Raw genomic sequence first — 21520 nt, forward strand, 5'->3', positions numbered from 1 at the left:
AATATTAAATTCCAATTTCACATGGGTGATCCATGTAGTAATATTTATAAGTTAACTGGAGGGGTTCTCTGGGAATATGGAGTGGTAGGTGGAAGACCAGTTATCCTTCATGCTAAGCACTGATTGGGAGAAGCTGTAAGAAAGTAATGAGATATCCTGGGGCAAAAAAAGAAAGTCTAGAGGCAGTAGGACTAGCTGTGATGTGGGACTGCACATCTGCGGGCAATACCACAGTGGCACAATCTACAAATGTTGGTGATTACTGGAGCCTGGACACCCAGGCTGTGTCGGTGGAGACCTGCTGCTAAGATAAAAATCGCAACACATTTGTTTTCATATATATCCGTATGAATTACAGACACATAGCTTTCTCTATGGAATTTTCCTGAACACGAGACTCAGAATAACCAAGATCAAACTCACAGACTAAAAGGCCAGCAATTATTTTCCAGTTTTCTAAAGTGAAAACAAGACTTCTTTTAGAAGAGTCACACAGGATCCAGGGAAACCATACTCATACCCTAAAAGATGTTAAATATGATTTTAAAAAGGTGAATGTGAACACATTTTTTTAAAGTGGTAGAAATATAAGCAATGTTATGAGTTTGGACTTGGGCCAATAAAAGATCTTTATGAAAAGCTGTTTAAATGTCAAAGAGCTGGTTAAAAGTCCTTTTATGACTAAAGTCACCAAACATACTGATAGTGTATATGGTTATATGAAAAATATTTATTACCTGGATTTAATATAATTACCATCCCCTCTCACACACACGGTTTTCAAGACATGAGAGAACCATGAACCAAGAACATTCTGAGACAGTATGAGCTTTTAAATGACCACCAAAGATGCTGTGATGAGAGACACAATTGAAAAGAATCATGTTTTTTATTTCCATGAAAACACTTTATTGCCAAAGCTCTGCTTAGCAACTTTAGAAGCATTAGACATTTCAGAAGTGGCTGACTATTCGCAGACCATTTGAAGTCAATGGAGCAATTAGACATTAGACACAGGTTTCCATTTGGCATACATGAGTAATCACCTCACTTCAACGACAGTTTCTTGACACCTAAAGCATCACATACTCTGTTCTGTGGAAAAGGTAAATAACGATCTTAGTACCACTGCAGCTATGTGTGGTTGGGCCGACACAGAGGTACCTTCCATCAGTAAGTGCAAAAAGCAAAGTAAAAATAATGAGGTTTTTAATTTTTATCTATTTTTTTTTATTTTCTGAAATCCTTTTCCTGTATGGGTGGTTGCATTTCACTTGCAATGTCAAGAACAGGTCTCTGTCCTCTATCAGTTTGTTCTAAATCTTTGCGTGCTGGACAACTTAGGAGGTATTTCCAAATACATTATTTAAAACTAAGGAAGATTACTCAGTTACTATGCAAAATATTCTGCCCGGTTTAAAATGTATTGTATGAAGGAATCTGCTTTCTAAATTATTAGAACGTCTAAGAGTTCTTCATCAGCAACTTGAAACCTAAACTTTCCAAGCAACTTTAATATGCCCATGCATCAGTGATTTAAAAGCAAGGTTATGAACATGGGCTTATTTAATAGATCTTCATTTAAAAATATATTACTGTATTCTGTTCTTTAATTAATTTATCATTTACCTTAAAGCTATAAAATGTGTTTAGGTTAATTTAACAACTGACTAGTTTTCCAAAGTTCTAATTATCAGCATAGTGCACATGTAAATATAATCCGGGACATTTGAATTATGTCTAGAATTTTATAGGTCAGGTTGTATTTTTAAAGCTATTAATGTATAGAACTCATAGCACTTAAATTCTTTATAGTGAAACAAGGGCACAATAAAATCCAGAGAAGTTTAAAATTCTTGAAACAAAACAAGTATATTATATTTCAAATAAAATTATTTTAAAATTAATCATATTTAATTTCTAGAAGATTTTTCACAAATTTATTACATGAATGAAATAATGACATTCACTCAGTGATACACATGCACGCACAAAAACAAACATATGTTACTTGTTCAATGAGGTATTTATGCACACTTACATATGCACATGTAACAAAAAAGAGGAAGAATTTAAAAGCTTATTGAAGAGTTGTAGGGGGAGAGAGATAGGTAGAAATGATGTAATTCAGTGTTCTATATTCTTTAATTTTTTAATTGGATATTTTATTTATTTACATTTCAAATGTTATCCCTTTCCCTGTTTCCCTTTCAGTAATCCCCTAACCCATCCCCCGCCCCTGGCTTCTATGAGGGTACTCCCCGACTCTCCCGCCCACTCCTAACTCCCTGCCCTGGCATTCCCCTACACTGGGGCATCGAATCTTCTCATGACCAAGGGCCTCTTCTCCCATTGATGCCCTACAAGGTCATCATGCTACATATGCGGCTGGAGCCATGGGTTACTCCATGTGTACTCTTTGGTTTGTGGTTTAGTTCATGGGAGCTCTGGAGTATCTGGTTGTTTGATATTGTTGTTCTTCCTACAAGATTGCACACCCTTTCAGCTTCTTCAGTCCTTTCTATAACTACTCCATTTGGGCCCCTATGCTCAGTCCAAGAGTTGTCTGTGAGCATCTGCCTCTGTATTTGTCAGCATTGTGTAGTCTAATATCAGAATATTAAAAATATTAAGTTAAATAATAATAGGGTTAGGGTTAGGGTTAGGGTTAGGGTTTTATTTTACGATCTTTAGACAGAGCACATGAAAGTGAGTACAACAGAAAGGTAATTGATTGCAATATGACATCTACATAGTGTTATTCAAATGATATCTTTAAATTGCTATGAACAATTTATGTCTTCAATTTGTAATGATTAGTTTTCAGTCATATGTCAGTAAAATTATCGTACTTCCCCCTCCTTGTTTGTTGACAATATCATTTTCTATGAAATGGAGAGTGCTTCTTGTTGTCTCTCAACTCATTGAATGCTTTAGACAGTGATGACTGATCTTCATTGTCATTTGATGTACCTGGGAAGTGGAAACCTCAATTAATTGATAAAGTGGCTCCATAAGATTGGCTTGGGGCATGGCTCTGGAACATTTTCTTGATTGCTAAGTGATGTAGGAAGGCCTGATCCACCACTTGTGTTACTATCCCTACTAGGTGTGTAGGTCTATTCCACATAAAAGAGGGAATTTATCAGTGTGTGTGTGTGTGTGTGTGTGTGTTTGTGTGTGTGTGTGTGCGCGCGTGCGCGCGTGTGTACACACTTGTTTGCAAAAGTATATAAATATAATCTGTTGAGAAAAATGTGTAAAATATACTTTTACAAAAAAGTAACTATATATAAGCCTGGGAGCAAGCCAAAAAACAGAACACCTTTTTGTTTCTGATTAAAACCCCCTTGAATTGAGTTCCTTCTTTTCTTGTCTCCCTTCATAATGGAGTGTAACCTGTAAGATGAAATAAAGCCTTTCCTCTCCAAGTTGCCCTTGGTCAATATGCTATCACCACACACACACACACACACACACACACACACACACACACAGAAAGAGAGAGAGAGTCAGACAGACACACACACACACAAACACACACACATAGAGAAAGAAAGAGAGTCAGACAGACAGACACACACACACACAAACACACACACATAGAGAAAGAAAGAGAGAGAGTCAGACAGACAGACAGACACACACACACAAACACACACACATAGAGAAAGAGAGTCAGACACACACACACACACAAACACACACACATAGAGAAAGAAAGAGAGTCAGACAGACAGACAGACACACACACACAAACACACACACACAGAGAAAGAAAGAGAGAGTCAGACAGACAGACACACACACACACACAAACACACACACATAGAGAAAGAAAGAGAGTCAGACAGACACACACACACAAACACACACACATAGAGAAAGAGAGTCAGACAGACAGACACACACACACACAAACACACACACATAGAGAAAGAAAGAGTCAGTCAGACAGACAGACAGACAGACACACAAGCACACAGACAGTCAGACAGACACACACACACACACACACACACACATCAAACAAAGACAATCTACTGTTGTCCCTAATACTATAGGGGAGTTTACTTTTGATGTTTTACAAGTTATGAATTTTGTGTAATTAGTGTTATCATTTCTGGAGTCATTTACGAAAATGTATTTTTGAGCCGGTTCTCATGTTTGTGACAGTATGAATGAATAGGAATGGCTTTTATTCACTAGAGGCACAGGATTCCCTGTGATATTGTAGATTGAAAGATTTCTACAATTCTAGGGGATATTTGGATAATACTTTCAGATAATATTCTTTCTTTCAACAATTTGTTCCTGTACTTAAAGCTAATTTTAGCACATCAAATGTTTGATGTTTTGCATTTATCCTCATTATCTTGTTCTCTCAGCAATTATTTGTATTTTTCCTCTCCATGTTTTATATGGGAATTATCTTTCAAACTTTTTACTCAATATGTTTTAAGAGTCCTTTCTTGATTTCAGACATTCTATTTTAGTAACATATGTCTCACATCTTATCCCTTCCCTTAAAAGCTTTATTCTTTCAAAAAGCAAATTGCAGTTTTTGCTCATATTTTTCATGAAGCTTTATCTATATTCTTACTCATGTTAGGTATTCTGAAATTTTGTTTCAATACTTCACTCTTTCTCGGGATTTATATTAACTTAATATTAAAACACAAGAAGCTTGGAAAATTTAAAGCAAGTATCATGTATATTTTTAACAAGAAATCAACATTTTGTCATATTTTCTTTTTATTTAATAATTATGAAGATGATGAACTTCACTTGATTATATTGCTAATTCCATAATTTGTGATCATGGTAGTTTAAATGTCCTCTACCAGCTCCAGTTGCAATATCTGCCTTCTTCCAGGCTTTGCTGATGTTGTGACAAATTCATGTTCGTTTGGAAACATAAATACCAATCAACCATTCCTTCTATAAGTTGCTTTACTAATGTCATTTTATCACAGCAGTTAGAAAATTTAGTTCTTATTTCAAATTGCCTTCCTCAAGATATTATTTTCATTGTAAATCATGTTACAAGAAGGTTGAAGAATAATTACAACTACATTATAAAATAATTTTGTTTCATAATGCATTTGGGTTTTCAGAGAATATGTGAATAAAAATTTACATATACTAAACCCAGTATTTCCTATCATTATCTAATTTCAATCTATTACCACATTTATAGCAATTAGCTGATGTTGACATTAGTGTGAAAGTGATTCATGTTTACTTCAGCTTTACTTAGTTTTGAGTGAAAGTTCTTTTGTGCTTAAGATTGTAACTAGGACACTACATTAAATTCACTATGTTCATAATAATTTCATAATTTATTTAGCTATTTTCATGGCTTCAGTTTTGCAATCCCTCTAGAATACTGCAAAAAAGTAATTCGTAGGTTTGTTCTGTGAAGAAAGAGATGTAGGTCATATTTATCTTTGTTCCCTGTTGTATATTTGACATGAAGAATTTGACCAAGAAGTAGCAATGATTCCATATGAGAAAAGCCTACTGTCTTCAACGCTTATACCAACACGTACCTGATCAGCAAAAGTAGAAATATAAAAACCAGAACTATAGTCTGGGTTTGAAGTGACCCAAGAGTGTGTCAATTGCTCAGCTAGCTCAATGAGCACCAGTCCCTTAAATGTTGTTATTATAAAATTATTCTTTTAAAAATGTTCAAAATGGACCAACATAGTAGTTTATTACTGTCAGTCATTTTGAGATGATTGTATGTTCTGTATTTTTATATGTGGTGTGTTAATATACATCTGTTTATAACAATACCAATTAAGTTAATTTATTAAAATTGTTTTTAAAAATATATATAAACACAACACTTATCATAGTAATGGGAACATTGTATTTTTTTTATTCTTGTATACATGTTTGACTCTTATGTCTAATCAAACAAATTAAAGATTTCTTTATGTTGAGTCTATTTGACAGATTGTTCCCTAGAGTGTTAGCATCCAGCAGTATAATGACAATGAGGAGCTTCTTTGTCCTTTCGGACAGTATCTGTGTACTTATTCACAAAACAGTCCCTAAGCCTCCCTTCATGCCCCTATGCTTCCTGACCATGACTCAGGATCATTATTCTTTCATCACTGTGAGGTTCCCATCTTAGATTCTACATGAGTGATGTCATATGGGTCTGACATCAGGACTTCTCTCTTTTTCACTTAACATGGTAATCACCAATTCTACGTACTTTGTCACAAACAAAAGACTTTTATGGTATCTATGCTTGAATGCTGTGCCATTTTATGTCTCTATTGCATCATATTTACCATTCAAGATTTCATGGACAAATACATATTTTCAATTTCTTTATTCATGTGAACAGTGCAAGACACTGACTTTATTTTCTTTGAATCCATATACCATCATGGGCTTGCTGGGTGATAGAGTTGTGTTTTATTTATTGTGGCTACCCCACTTGTTTTTCATATTGCTAATTTAAATGTCTACCTACAGTGTGGAAGAGTTTCCTGTTCTTCATATAGTAGCTATTAGTCTTTATTGCTTATATTTTTAAAACTGTCATTTTAATAAGAGTGAGATGAAATAACTAATTTCTTTCATTTTCATGTTAGATTTGTCCATTCATAAAATTATTTATACGCACATGTTTTAGCTGGCCAAGTATAGTTGATGGTCAAACTGCTGGATATATGACCATTATGATGAAAAAAATCTTGGTGAGGCATTTATCAGGAGTTTATTTTCTCAGGACTAACTTCCTAATGATGCAATGTTCAATTCTATAAAATATTTAGGTACTATTCCCTCAGACACAGTATGCTAAAGCATTTTATCAATAGATTTAGACACCTTTCATAAGAATACTGATTATATTTATTAATTATATTTATTATATATTAAGCATTGTTCTTAATTGTGAGATATAATAATAAGTTAAATGTCTAGGAGCTACATTTTGTTGTAACATCAACAGAAATGATCAGTAAAGTGGAGAATTTGAGTGCATAATGTAATTGAAGAAAACACAATACTTTTCAGAAAATTAGTGCAAATATATATACACATTATATGTAATTGACACATTTTTATATATTTTAAATGTTCCAATTTTCAAAAAATGTGGATTTGTTTTTGGCAGCAAATTAAATACAAAATTTTAAAAATGTTACTTGTTAGCTGACTAAATTCTATTGGTATATTTTCATTATTTTGCCAAGCATTTTCAATTACTTTTCAATGATAAGAAGTATAATTTTATAGATATTATCAAGAAATTATAAACATCCAATGAAACATAGAAATGATTTTATATAACTAGCTAATATTATAAAAAAGGAGAGTAATATAGCATTATTAAACATCATCTTTGTCCTTTCTAAGAGACAACTTATTAATAGAAATTTTTGAGATATGACTAGTAAGAGAGCAGCTGGGAAGACATCTGCTATTCTGTACCTTAATTAAATGTGTGATGTCACAAATGTGACCAGGAGGGGTAGAAAGGACAAAAGTAGAACATTTGTGAGTAAAAGTCAAGAGAGAAAGACAGTACAAGGAAGACAAGGGGGAAAAAAGTGTAGTTAGGGCCATGAAGCAATGTGTCACAACCTTACTCATGGAAAAATCTTATAGAGTGGGATTGCTCCTGAAGTTAGTATTGAGTTAAACAAAATTAAGCATTTCACTTTGAGCAAGACTCTCCACACATCATGGTAACATTGAATACACTAAAGAGAAACTCTGGCTTTTATCAGCACTGTATTTGAAGCTGTGCTCACAGACATGTAGGCTCAGGCTGATGCAGAATTGGTGGAGGCTTGGAAAGGTGAGTTTGAAACTTGCTACAGGATGAACAATCAGACTTAGGGTCAACTGTGCATTCTCTGTTATAGCCATGTAGTCACCCTCAGGGAAGATCATAATAACTTACTCATCTTTTTCTTTAGGTTCTCAATGCCTGAACATGTGAGCTACACTAAATGATCACAGCAGTTTGTATTTATAAAAACAATACATATTTATGTATGTGTATAACAATAATAAAGAATAACAGGTCATGAATTTGAGGAGTAAGACATGAAAGAGACTAGATAAAAGAAAGGATAATTATATAAGTATACTTCTCACACATACAATTTTCAAAAACAAAATTAAAAATAAAGCTGCGTAATTATAGATTTAAAGAATTAATTGGGTAGTGTTTCTTCTGTTTCTATTTTGTACAATAGTTTGAAGAGTATTAGCATTAGGTCTTTTTTGAAAGTCTGATAGAATTCTGCACTAAGCCCATTTAGTCCTGAGCTTTTATTTATTTGGGAGACTTTTAATGACTGCTTCTAATTCCTTGGGGTTATGGGACTATTTAGATGGTTTATTTGATCCTAATTTAACTTTGGTACCTGATATCTATCTAGAAAATTGTCCATTTCCTCCAGATTTTCCAGTTATGTTGAGTATAGGAGTTTTGTATTAGGATCTGATAATTTTTTTAATTCCTTCATTTTTTGTTGTTATGTCTCCCATTTCATTTCTGATGTTGTTAATTTGGATACTGTCTCTGTGCCCTCTGGTCAGTCTGGCTAAGGGTTTATCTATCTAGTCAATTTTCTCAAAAAAAAAAAAAGAAAAGAAAGGAAAAGAAAAGAAAAGAAATAGCCCCTGGTTTTGTTGATTCTTTGTATAATTCTTTTTGTGCCTACTTGCTTGTTTTCAGCTCTGAGTATTTCCTGCTGTCTACTCCTCTTGGGTGATTTTGCTTCTATTTGTTCCAGAGCTTTCACGTGTGCTGTCAAGCTGTTAGTGTATGCTCTCTCCAAGTTTTTTGTTTTTGGATTCACTCAGTGCTATGAGTTTTCCTCTTGGCATTGTTTTCATTGTTTCCCATAAGTTTGGGTATGTTGTGCTTTCATTTTCATTAAATTCTAAAAGGTCTTTAATTTATTTATTTCTTCCTTGACCAAGTTGTCATTGAGTAGATCTTTGTTCAACTTCCATGTGTATGTGGGCTTTCTGTTGTTTTTGTTGTTATTGAATACCAGTCTTAGTCCATGGTGATCTTATAGGATGCATGGGATTATTTCAATCTTCTTATATAATTATACAAGAAGACCATAATTATATTATGGTCAATTTTTGGAAAGGTACCATAAGGTGCTGAGAAGAAGGTATATTCTTTTGTTTGGGATTAAATTTTCTATAGATATCTGTTAAATCCATTGGTCTATAACTCCTGTTAGTTTCACTATGTCTGTTTAGTTTCTGTTCCCATAATCTGTCCATTGATGAGAGTGGTGTGTTGAAGTCTCCTACTAATATGTGTGTGGTACAATATATGCATTGAGCTTTAGTATAGTTTCTTTTATGAATGTGGGTGCCTTTGTCTTTGGAGCATAGATGTTCAGAATGGAGAATTCATCTTGGTAAATTATTCCTTTGATGAGTATCAGGTGTCCTTCCTTATCTTTTTTGATATCATTTGGTTGAAAGTTGATTTTATTTGATATTAGAATGGCTACTCAAGCTTGACTCTTGGGGCTCTTTGCTTGGAAAAATATTTTTCCCATCCTTCTACTCTTAGGTAGTATCTGTCTTTGTTACAGAATTGCGTTTTCTATATGCAGCAAAATGCTGGGTCCTATTGACCTATCCAGTCTGCTAGGTTATGTCTCTTTATTGGGGAATTAAGTCCATTGATGCAAAGAGATATTAAGTAATAGTGATTTATTTGCTGTTAATTTTGCTGTTACAGGTGGAAATATGTTTGTGCGACTATTTTCTTTTGGGTTTGTTGCAGGAAGATTACTTCCTTGCTTTTACTAGGATATAGTTTCCCTCCTTGTGTTGGAGTTTTCCATTTACTATTCTACATAGGGCTGGATTTGTGGAAAGATATTGTGTAAATTTGGTTTTGTCAGGGAATAGTTTGATTTCTCCATCTATGTTCATTGAGACTTTAGCTAGATATAATAGGCTGGACTGGCATTTGTGTTCTCTTAGGGTTGTTATGACATCTGTCCAGGATCTTATAAATAAACTACACAAAGACTCAACAAAGAAAGAGAACTTCAGAGAAATTTCTGTCATGAATATTGATGCAAAAACACTCAAAAATTAATCCAAACAGAATTAAGAACACATGAAAATGATCTTTCACCATGATCAAATAGGCTTCATTCCATGGATGCAGGGATGGTTCAGCATATGGAAATCCATCAACTAATCCATCTACTGTATAAACAAACTCAAGGGGAAAAAAATCACATGATCATTTCATTAGTTGCTGAGAAAGCATTTGATAAAATTCAATACCCCTTCATGATAAAATTCTTGAAATGATCAGGAATTCAAGGCCAATATCTAAACCTAGTAAAAACAAAATACAGCTAACCAGTAGCCAACATAAAATTAAATGGAGAGAAACTTGAAGCAATCTTGCTAAAATCAAAGACTAGATAATGCTGCTCACTGTCTCCTTACCTACACAGTATAGTACTTGATGCTATACAGAGCAATTACATAACAAAAAGAGGTCAAAGGGATAAAAATTGGCAAGCAAGGAGTCAAAATATCACTATGATAAGTATGACATGATACTATACTTAAGTCACTGCAAAAGTTCCCCCAGAGAACTACTACAGCTGATATACAACTTCAACAAAGTGGATGGATATGAAATTAACTCAAACAAATCTGTACCTTTTCTCTACTCAAAGGATAAACAGGCTGAGAAAGAAATTAGGGAAACATCACTCTTCACAATAGCAACAAATAATATAAAATACCTTGGGGTGTGTGGGATGATGTCACAGGTGAGGCAGGTACAAGATAGAAGGAGGCCTGTCACTGGATGAGAAGGAAGGATGGGCGGGAGAAAAGTTTGAAGGAAGAGGAGGAGACTGGAACAAAGAGAGAGGAAGAGAGGAGGAGGAGAGACCGAGAAGCTGTGGCAGTAGGCTGACGTTAAGATTCAGCTCTGTATTTACAGGTTGTTACTAAGGGATGGATGTGTGTTGGGCTTTGTATGTTTAGGTGGGCAATTATATCTTATCAATTGGGTCAAAGATTATTATGTTGTATGTTCTTTTATGTGACAGTTTGAGTGTAGAAAAGTGTGCGGCAGCAGGAGGCACTGGGCTGCCAAGGAGTTGGGATTTGTTTCCGCTAAGATATCTAGCAGATATCTTGGGGCACCATGGTGCCGGTCCTGGCGAGGTAAAAGACAATAATATTTTTTCTTATTTTTTATATTTTATAACAACAGGGGTGACTCTAACCAAGCAAGTAAATGATCTGTATAACAAGAACTTCAAGTCTCTGAAGAAAGAAATCAAAGAAGATCTCAGAAGATGGAAAGATCTTTCATGCTCATGGATTAGCAGGATTAATATAGTAAAAACGGCCATCTTGCTGAAGGCAATGTTCAGATTTAATGCAATTCCCATCAAATTCCAACTCAATTCTTCAAAGAATTAAAGGAGCAATTTGCAAATTCCACTGAAAAGCAAAAAACTCAGGATAGCAAATTTTATTCTCAACAATAAAAGAACTTCTGGGGGAATCACCATCCCTGACTTCAAGCAGTATTACAGAGCAATCATGATAAAAACTGCATGGTATTGGTACAGAGACAGGAAGGTATATTAAAGGAATAGAATTGAAGATCCAGAAATGAACCCACATACCTATGGCCCCTTGATCTTTAACAAAGGAGCTAAAACTATACAACAGAAAAAAAGACAGCATTTTCAACAAATGGTGCTGGTTCAACTGGAGGTCAACAGGTAGAAGAATGAAAATTCACCCATTCTTATCTCCTTGTTCAAAGTTCAAGTCAAGTGGATATAAGATCCCACCATAAAACCAGATATACTGAAACTAATAGAAGAGAAAGTGGGGAAAAGCCTGGGACACATAGGCACAAGGGAAAATTTCCTGAACAGAAAACCATGACTTATGCTCTAACATCAAGAATGATAAAACTGCAAAGCTTCTGTAAGGAAAAGGACACTGTCATTAGGACAAAACGGCAAGCAACAGATTGGGAAAAGATCTTTACCATTCCTACATCAGATAGAGGACTAATTTCCAAAATTTACAAAGAACTCAAGAAGTTAGACTCCAGAGAGCCAAATTACCCTATTAAAATGGGGTACAGAGCTAAACAAAATATTCTCAGTTGAGGAATATCAAATGGCTTAGAAGTACCTAAAGAAATGCTCAATATCCTTAGTCATAAGGGAAATAAAAATCAAAATGACCCTGAGATTCTACCTCACACTAGTCAGAATTGCTAATATCAAAAACTCAGGTGACAACAGATACTGGCAAACATACAGAGAAAGAAGAACACTCCTCCACTGTTCGTGTGATTGCAAACTGGTGCAACCACTCTAGAAATCAATTTGGAGGTTCCTAAGAAAATTGGACATAGTGCTACCTGAGGACCAGCATTTTCAACAAATGGTGCTGGCTCAAGTAGAGGTCTGCATGTAGAAGAACGAAAATTGACACACTTCTGGGCAAATACCCAAAAGATTCTCCAATGTATGACAAGGACACATGCTCCACTACATTCATAGCAGCCTTATTTATAATAACTAGAAGCTGGAAATAACCCAGATGTCCTTCAACAGAGGAATGGATACAGAAAATGTGATACATTTACACAATGGAGTACAATTCAGCTACAAATAATGACTTCATGAAATTCTTAGGCAAATTGATGGAACTGGAAAATATCATCCTGATTGAGGTAATCCAGTCACAAAAGAACACACATGGCACTCACTCACAGATAACTCAATATTAGCCCAAAATCTTGGAATATCTAAGAAAAAAAGTCACAGATCATATGAAGGTCAATAAGAAAGATCAAAATATGTTTCAGTCCTTCTTACAAGTGGGAACAAAACACTCACTGCAAGAAATACAGGGACAAAGACTGGAGCAGTATGGAAGAAAAAAGACATCCAGAGACTGTACCCCCTGCGAATCCATCCCATATGCAGCCACCAAACCCATTGACTATTGCTGATGCCAAGATGTGCCTGCTGACAGGAGCCATACATGGGTGTCTCCTGAGAGGCTCTGCCAGAGCCCTACTGATACAGATGAGGATGTTTGCAGCTAACCATTAGACAGAACAAGGAGACCCCAATGCAGGATTTCGAGAAAAGACTGAAGGAGCTGAAGGACTTTGCAACACCATAAGAAGACCAACAGCATCAAACAACTAGACCCCATTAGATCTCCCACAGACTAAACTACCAACAATGAGTACACAAGTTGGGGACCTATGACTCTAGCGACTTTTGTAGCAGAGGATGGCATTGTCCAGCATCAATAGGAGGAATAGCTCTTGGTCCTTTGAAGGCACGTTTCTCCATCTTAGGGGAATGCCAAAGTGTTGAGTTGGGTGTGGTTGGATGGGAATGGGAGCATCCACATAGAAGCAGGAAGAGAGGGGAGGGTGTATGGGAGAGGGATGAAAGGGGATAACATTTGAAATATAAATCCATAAAATAACCAAGAAAAATAAAATTTAAAAAATTTAAATTAAAAAAAAAAGCTGCATAAGCATCAGCCCGCATGAAAGCCAGAAAGCAGGTGTTTGTCATGGCTTCTGTTCCAGGTTTCTGTTTTAGTTCTTACCCTGAATTCTATTATTGATAGACTAGGTCTTGAAAGTTTAAGTCCAATAAACTCTTACCCCCCAAAAATGAAAATATGAGTTGAACATTCTGATTATTTGAGAGTACAAAAACTGAAAAAAGGTCTGTGTGGAGATATTTGCACTCATAAGTAATGTAAAATTCCATCACATTTTAATTTAACTCTAATAAAACACATACATTAACAAAAGATTGAAGTTTTCTCTCAAGAAACGTAGAGCTGAATAGATGAGGTAAAATTATTATTAGAGAATAATTTATAAATTGTATGAGGACTCCATCATACACAAAGAAATATAGTCAATGCTATAATTATATAACTTTTATAAAATTATATAATTTTTAGTTATAAAAATATACCTAAGGAATGCCGAGAGTAAGAAATATTCTTGTACAGGGAAGAGCCCAACAAGTACAATTCAAATATCAAATGAACAACCTTGAAACATATACACAAATAACATTATGTAAAATGAGATGGTTATATTTATTTCTATCCAAAATATATGTTGACTATATAATGCAAACTTATATTCATCAATAAATCCTAATCTACCTAATTGCTTTAGAGTCATTAATATCTGATGAGAAACATGATAATCTATATATGCTTTATGTAATATTAGAACACATACACTATTTATCTTCCATACACAGCCTACTTCTTAGATGATTATGTATAATATGTAACTACCCCCTTTTCTTTACATTTTTAGGGAAAAATATAGGTAAAACCTTTTATCCTATTGTTGCTACAAAACCTATTTTCGGTTACAAGGAAAACAGGTTTATGAATATTCTAAAGGACAGTGAAATAGGAAGTTGTTAGAAATTGTTTATATAACTATATGTTTTAAATCTATAAAGATATTATTTGTATGTATGTGAATTATTTTATTCTATGGTCTAAATAATAATCTCCAGTAGCTGAGAAATACTTAAAGAATTATTCAACATCCCTAGCCATCAAGGAAATGAAAATCAAAACGGTTTGGAGATTTCACTCACACCTGTCAGATTGGCTAAGATCAATACCATAAGGCGCATGCTCTAAGAATGTACAGGAAGTGGAAGACTACTCCATTGCTAGTGGGAGTCTAAGTTTTTCATTAGTTTATTTATTTGTTCACTTTCCATCATAATATCTAACCCCTCTCTTCCCTGTCCCCTCTTCCAGAACTTTTATCCCCAACTCCCCTTCTCTGCTATGGAGGAAGAGGTTTCCATCCTTACGTTTTATATAGGTTGTGTGTGTGATTTTTTTTAAATTGTCTACTCAGTTTACTGAAAAGAAAAGGTATAATTAGTTTATCAGATAAAGAAATTTAGCTACTATAGGAGAAATTTCTGTTAAATTGTTAATCAGTTAACTGGGTTTATTTTCACCTATTTGCTATCATTATCTCTCTTTTTCTCTTTTCTTTTATTGGATATTTTTTTATTTACATTTCAAATGTTATCTCCTTTCCTTGTTTCCCCACTGGGAACCCCCTATTGCCTACCCCTCCCACTGCTTTTATGCTTATATGTTTGTAAAACCTACTTTTAAGTATACTTAAATGCCTTAACCTCTCTTCTAGATGACCATTCACCTGAATAAAGGAAAGGTTTATAGGGCAAAGGAGGATGTGGACCTGTTTAGAACTAATTCAGCAGCTCAGTTCTCACAAATCAGCAACAGTAGCTTGATACACTCACAAACATCATTCATGAATTTGAAACTGCAACTCAATCCTGAAGAAACTGCAAGGTTCTGCCAATCTATCCAAGTCAACAGAAGCAGCAGGAAGCTGCCAGAACACCACTGGAATTCTTTGGTGGGTTTCTCTTTACAAAGTCAGTACAGAAGGCAAGGAGAATCCCTGTCACACAGTCCCATCCAAATATCATGTGTTCTCTCGAGTGTCTGCTCTACTGAAACATCACATGCCCTTTGTCCAGGCAACTTCCAGAAAAACAGCACATGTCTGTTCTTAGTAAATTATCGTCTCACAAGACAGCTTCTAAAAAAACAAAAACAAAAACAAAACATTGCATGACACAATTGAGTCTCCAAAGAAAAAGAAATTTCTATACCACCCTCTCCCAGGTTAACACCCCAACTTGCACATAAAGACTGCAGGACTAGCCACATTTTCTCCTTCTGAAGCCAGACAAGACAGCCCATTTAGTGAGCCCATGCTCACTTTTTGGTTGGTGATTTAAGCTCAGGGAGACCCTAAGTGTTCAGGTTAGTTGGCGCTATTGGTTTTTCTGTGGAGTCCATATTTTTTGCGTGTACCTTAGTCCTTCCTACAACTCTTCCACAAGAATCCCCTAGCTCTATAGGATGTTTAACAGTGGCTATCTGTATCTGTTTACATTGCCTGGCGGAGTCTCTCAGAGGAGAGTTATGCGTGGCTTCTTTATGCAAGCATAATAAAGTATCATTAATAGTGCAGGAATTGGTTTTTGCTCATGGGATGAGACTCAGTTTGGGACAGACATTGGTTGGCCATTCCCTTTATCTTCGTTCCATCTTTGCCCTGTGCATCTTGTAGACAAGACATATTTTGGGTCTAAGGATTGATGGTGAATTGGTGCCCTATTCTTCCACTGGCAGTCCTGTCCGGCTTTGACTGTGTCCCATAATTTTAGGTATGTTGCACCCTCATTTTCATTGAACTCTAGGAAGTTCTTAATTTCTTTCTTTGTTTCTTCTCTGACCCACAGATCATTGACTATAGAGATGTTAATTTTCTATAAGTATATGGGATTTTTGTTGTGTCTGTTGTTGTTGAAGTCCAGTTTTAATCCATGCTAGTCTGATATGATACAAGGAGTTATTTCAATTTTTGTATATCTGTTGAAGCTTGCTTTGTGACCAATAATATGGCCAGTTTTGGAGAATGTTCCATGAGGTACTAAGAAGGTATAATTTTTTGTGTTTAGGTGAAATATTCTATAAGTATCTATAGTTCTATTCGATTCATAATCTCTGTTAGCTTCATATTTCTCTGTTTAGATTCTGTCTCAATGACCCGTCAGTTGGTAAGAGTGAGTGGTGAAGTCTCCCACTATTAATGTATGGAATTTGATACTCAATTTAAGCTTTAGCAATGTTTCTTTTATTAATGTGGGTGCCTGTGAATTTAAGGTATGAACATTTAGAACTGAAATGTCATCTTGGTGGAGCCTTCCTTTGATGAGTATGACATGTCCTTCCTCATTTCTTAATTACTTTTGGTCAAAAGTTTATTGTATTTGATATTGGAATTTCTACCCTAAATAGCTTTTTGTCCACTTGCTTGGAAAATCTTTTTCAAGCCCTCTACTCTGAAGTAATGTCTCTTTGTTGCTGAGGTGTCTTTCCTATATGCAGCAGTGCAATGGATTCCATTATACATCCATTCTGTCCCATCTGTTTGGCTGTGTGTTTTTATTAGGGAATTGAGTTGACTGATATTGAGAGTTAGTAGTGAACAATGATTGTTGGTTCCTAGTATTTTGATGTTGGTAGTGGCAGTGTGTGTGTGTGTGTGTGTGTGTGTGTGTGTGTGTGTGTGTGTGTGATTCGTTTCCTTTGTTTTGCTGTTGGGGATGGGAGGGAAAAGAATAATGTGGGTGAGAGAGGAAAGAGGGAGAGAGTACAGGTTGAGATAATTGAAATGGGGGGCATTTAGTGAGTGATGGGGAAACTTAGTGCAATGAAAACATCCTGGAACCAGTTAGTGTAACCCTAAAAAGGACTTCTAAGTAAAGGAAAATATGGAGCCTGAACCAGTCATCTTCTGTAACCAAGCAAGGCTTCCAATGGTGGGACTGTGCACACTAACCCAGCCACAAACCCATTTAGTCACACTATCCTTCCTGCAGGATATTATGAAGCAATAGTGTTAAAGAATTTGTAGGAATGGTCAACCAATGTCTGACCTTACTTGAGGCCCACTTCTTCAGAGGGAGCACATACTGGACACTGCCTGAATGACTAGGAACTAGAAACTGGATGACCCAGAGACCTAGAGTAGAAACAATCACAATTGTAGTAAAATTTCACTGAAACGATCCTTATGATGTACTGGTATTCTCATACAACAGGGCCTAGTCTAGTCTTCATCAGAAAGCCTTCCTTCAGCAGCCAATAGGAGCAGATGCAGAGACACACAGGTAAACATTACATGGGGCTAAGGGAACCCTTCAGAAGAAGGGGAGAAAGGATTGTAGGAGCCAGAGGGGTTAAGGACACCAGAAGAATACAGCCTACAGAATAAAGAAGCAGGGTTCACAGGAGCTCACAGAGATGGAACTATGAAGATTACCAGTCTGTGCCAGGGACTGTGCATACCCAATATGGTCCTTTTGTTCACGGTTCTGTTGTTGTTCTTAACAGTGAAAATAGAAGTACCTCACTCTTTAGCCACACCTCTTGAGACCCTTCTCCTCCAAATGGGTGGCCTCATTCAGCCTTGAGATGAAAGTTTGTGCCTAGCCTCATTGCATCTTCTTATGGCATGTTCAATTGATATCCCTGGGAGACCTGTTCATTTCTGAAGTGAAACAAAGGAACAGTAGATCTGGGAAAGAAAGTGTGTGTTTTGGTTGGAAGAGGAAGGAGGAGAGGCTGCAGTTTGGATGTGGTATATGAAAGAATAGTAAATAATAATAAGAAAAAAGCACCTCTGTATTTTAGACATATTGAAATAGACCTGTGAAGATTCTCAGTTCCAGGTATAAATGGCTTGACAAATATTTACCTAATAAGAAGAGAATTATAATTTATATGGACTTATTCACTCCATATCTTGTTCCTTTTCAAAATATTAAAATATTTTTTAGAACTGTTCCTTGTAAGCCCACATGTATGAATAAATGCAGAACAAATTCACATCCCCAAATGCAGTTTCTTAAATCACAAATTAATTAGCTATAGCCGAAGATGGAATATAAGATGTAAATGTAAATCAATTTTGATATCATCAGATTAATTGTTACTGATAAAATGTCATGGAAAGAAATTGATATAAAACTTCCCACATGTAAAATGACTTAATCACTGCCATAGAGGACAGCAAATTTGTCTTAGAGATGGCTGCTGAACCACCACCCACCATCACATCGCTACAATAAGATTGTCCCTCCATCCGTTCAGCAGTAACTTCCGCCGTTGGTGTCAGCATATAATAAAACTCTAACATGTGAGAAAAAGCTCTGTGTAGCATTCTTCAAGATACAAGGTCAATCAGTGCCTAATCACCCATTTATATTAGTTAATTACTTTTGCTGAAAACCTCATAAAGAAAGGAAGCATAAAATAAGAGGGAAAAAGTACAATTTGAAAATAGTTTTTTTTTACTTAAGAAAATTTTAGAATGATTACTCTGTACATTAGGAAAACTATCTTCTTGTGTAGTTTTATCTGTTTTGAAAACACTTTTAAAAAGAAGTCCATTCTTCAGAAAGGGGATCAATTTTCTTCAGATATATGGCCAGGGGTAGGCTACTTATACTCCAGTAGATAACAAGGCACCATGCACATTCTGGGACCACTAAGTGGATTCAACCACTTTCAGAAAGAACACACGAACTGGAAGGGAAGGGGATTGATGATACGATGGGAAATAAGTGGAAAAAAAACAGTAGGGAGGCATTATATATCTACATAAAACTACAAACAATAAAAAATTCATCCTTTCTTAATTTAAAGGAAATATTTTGATGCTTATTGGAGAGATAAAATACAGTATTGGAGCCAAATAATACAGCCCTCATTTAACACACTTACCTGTTTTTATGGTGAGATGCTGAAATCTGTCCTTTTAGCAGATATCATCAATACCATGACGTATTTTTAACTTCTAATCCTTTTGTTGTATATTAAATGTCTATATTTTTAGTGCAGTCTTGAAATCCCTTCTTAAGTTTTTTGCCATTTATGTATGAGCAATCCACCCTTGATCTTTATATAATTCATTCAAAAAAAAGCGTGACATATCATATATTGGGAAATATAAAACTTTAGCAAATCTCTTATTTATTTTATTTACACAATTTAAATATTTAATGTTACAATGTTCTCTTTATATTTGTTATCAATTTTAGTCAGTATTGTCACATATGCCTTCCATTTTAACTTAGGAGTCTCCAGAAATGCACTCAGGTTATCATTCTATCCATTTATTTTAGATCTATTTATCTCATTTTTTGGTTATTTTTCCTGCATGCACAGTTATATGAACTGCATGTATGTCAGATGCTCACAGAAGTCAGAAGGAGGTGTTGAGTCTCTGGATCTGGTTGTACAGGTGGTTATGGCCCATCATTTAGGTACTGTGAACAGAACATAGGTCCTCTTCAACAGAAGCCAGTGCTCTTAACTCCAAAGTCATCTCTTTTCCCCCTTATGCAGCCACTCTTCAAATTTCATTATTGCCAAAGATATTTTTATGAGCTATAAAATTCTCTGGCTCAATAATCTTTCTTTCTATTCTCTTTTACTCTATTCATTCAATAAATATCCAATAATATCTCATGTGTGCCAGGCAGAGTTTTCCAGCAGAATGTGTTACTGTGTCAAGAATACTGTAGATCTACATAGTACCATATATTTCACCAGAAATATCTACCCATGGTATTATCAAATAGCATCAAATATTATTTGCAGTACTCTAATTTTTTCCAGGGGCACAATTGTTTCTCTAGTGCAAACTTAGCAGGTTAAATGTGAAATTTCATTCCTATCTGATATAAAAATTTGAAGACAAATATTTCTACATGAATCACTGAATTTAGGTTATCTTTGCTGACTTTGATCATAAAATATGCAAAATAGCATTTATTTACTGTTTTCCGCTGTCTCATATTAAAACTTACATTTATATTAAAACTAAATATGTTTTCTCAAAAAGTCAAAGTTAGACCTATTACTTAAAGAATAAATATATATAGCCATTTCTTCTAGGATAATGGCAGATTAGTTGCTTAACCTTCTAAGAGTCACCAGGATACAAGGTCAATCAGTGCCTAATCACCCATTTATATTAGTTAATTACTTTTGCTGAAAACCTCATAAAGAAAGGAAGCATAAAATAAGAGGGAAAATATTGGATGGAAGAGGTTAAAAGTACTTGCTACTCTTGTAGAACATCTGAGTCCATTCCCATAACTCACATATGTGCTCACCACTATCTGGAATCCATTCCACGAGATTTCCTGTACTGGCTAGTTTTGTGTGTCAACTTGACACAAGTTGGGGTTATCACAGAGAAAGTAGCCTCTTTTGGGGAAATGCCTCCATGACAGCAGCTGAATTTTTTTTGGTCAATAATCGAGGGGATAGGACTCAGCCCATTGTGCAAGGTGCCATCACTGAGCTGGTAGTCCTGGGCTCTGAAAGAAAGCAAGCCAATGGAAGCAATCAAGCAAGAAGCACACTCCATTGCCTCTACACCAGATCCTGCTGTCAAGTTCCTGCCCTATGTGAGTTTCTGTCCTGACTTTCTTTGGTGATGAGTAACAATGTGCAAGTATAAGCTGAATAAACCCTTTTTTGCCCAACTTTCTCTTTGGTCATGATGTTTTGTGCAATGCAAACACTGACTAAGGCAAACACCCATACATGTAAATAAACACATCTCAGTAAATAATAATAAGTATTCAGCAGAAATATACAATGGAATGTAAGTACCACAGCCACAGCTTTTACCTGGGCATCGTTATGCATTCATTAACCCGAGAGATTAAGGCAATGACTTTCTAAATGTTCTTTTTTTTTTTAAATTTAACTTCAATCGTCTTTTTATTTTATTTATTTATAAGAATAGTCTTCGTCTAAAAACAGTATCTACATCTTGCTAGTTTAACTTAAAATA

The sequence above is a fragment of the Rattus norvegicus genome, chromosome 16 (assembly GCF_021556685.1).
Source record: "Rattus norvegicus strain SHRSP/BbbUtx chromosome 16, alternate assembly SHRSP_T2T, whole genome shotgun sequence".
Classification (NCBI taxonomy): domain Eukaryota; kingdom Metazoa; phylum Chordata; class Mammalia; order Rodentia; family Muridae; genus Rattus; species Rattus norvegicus.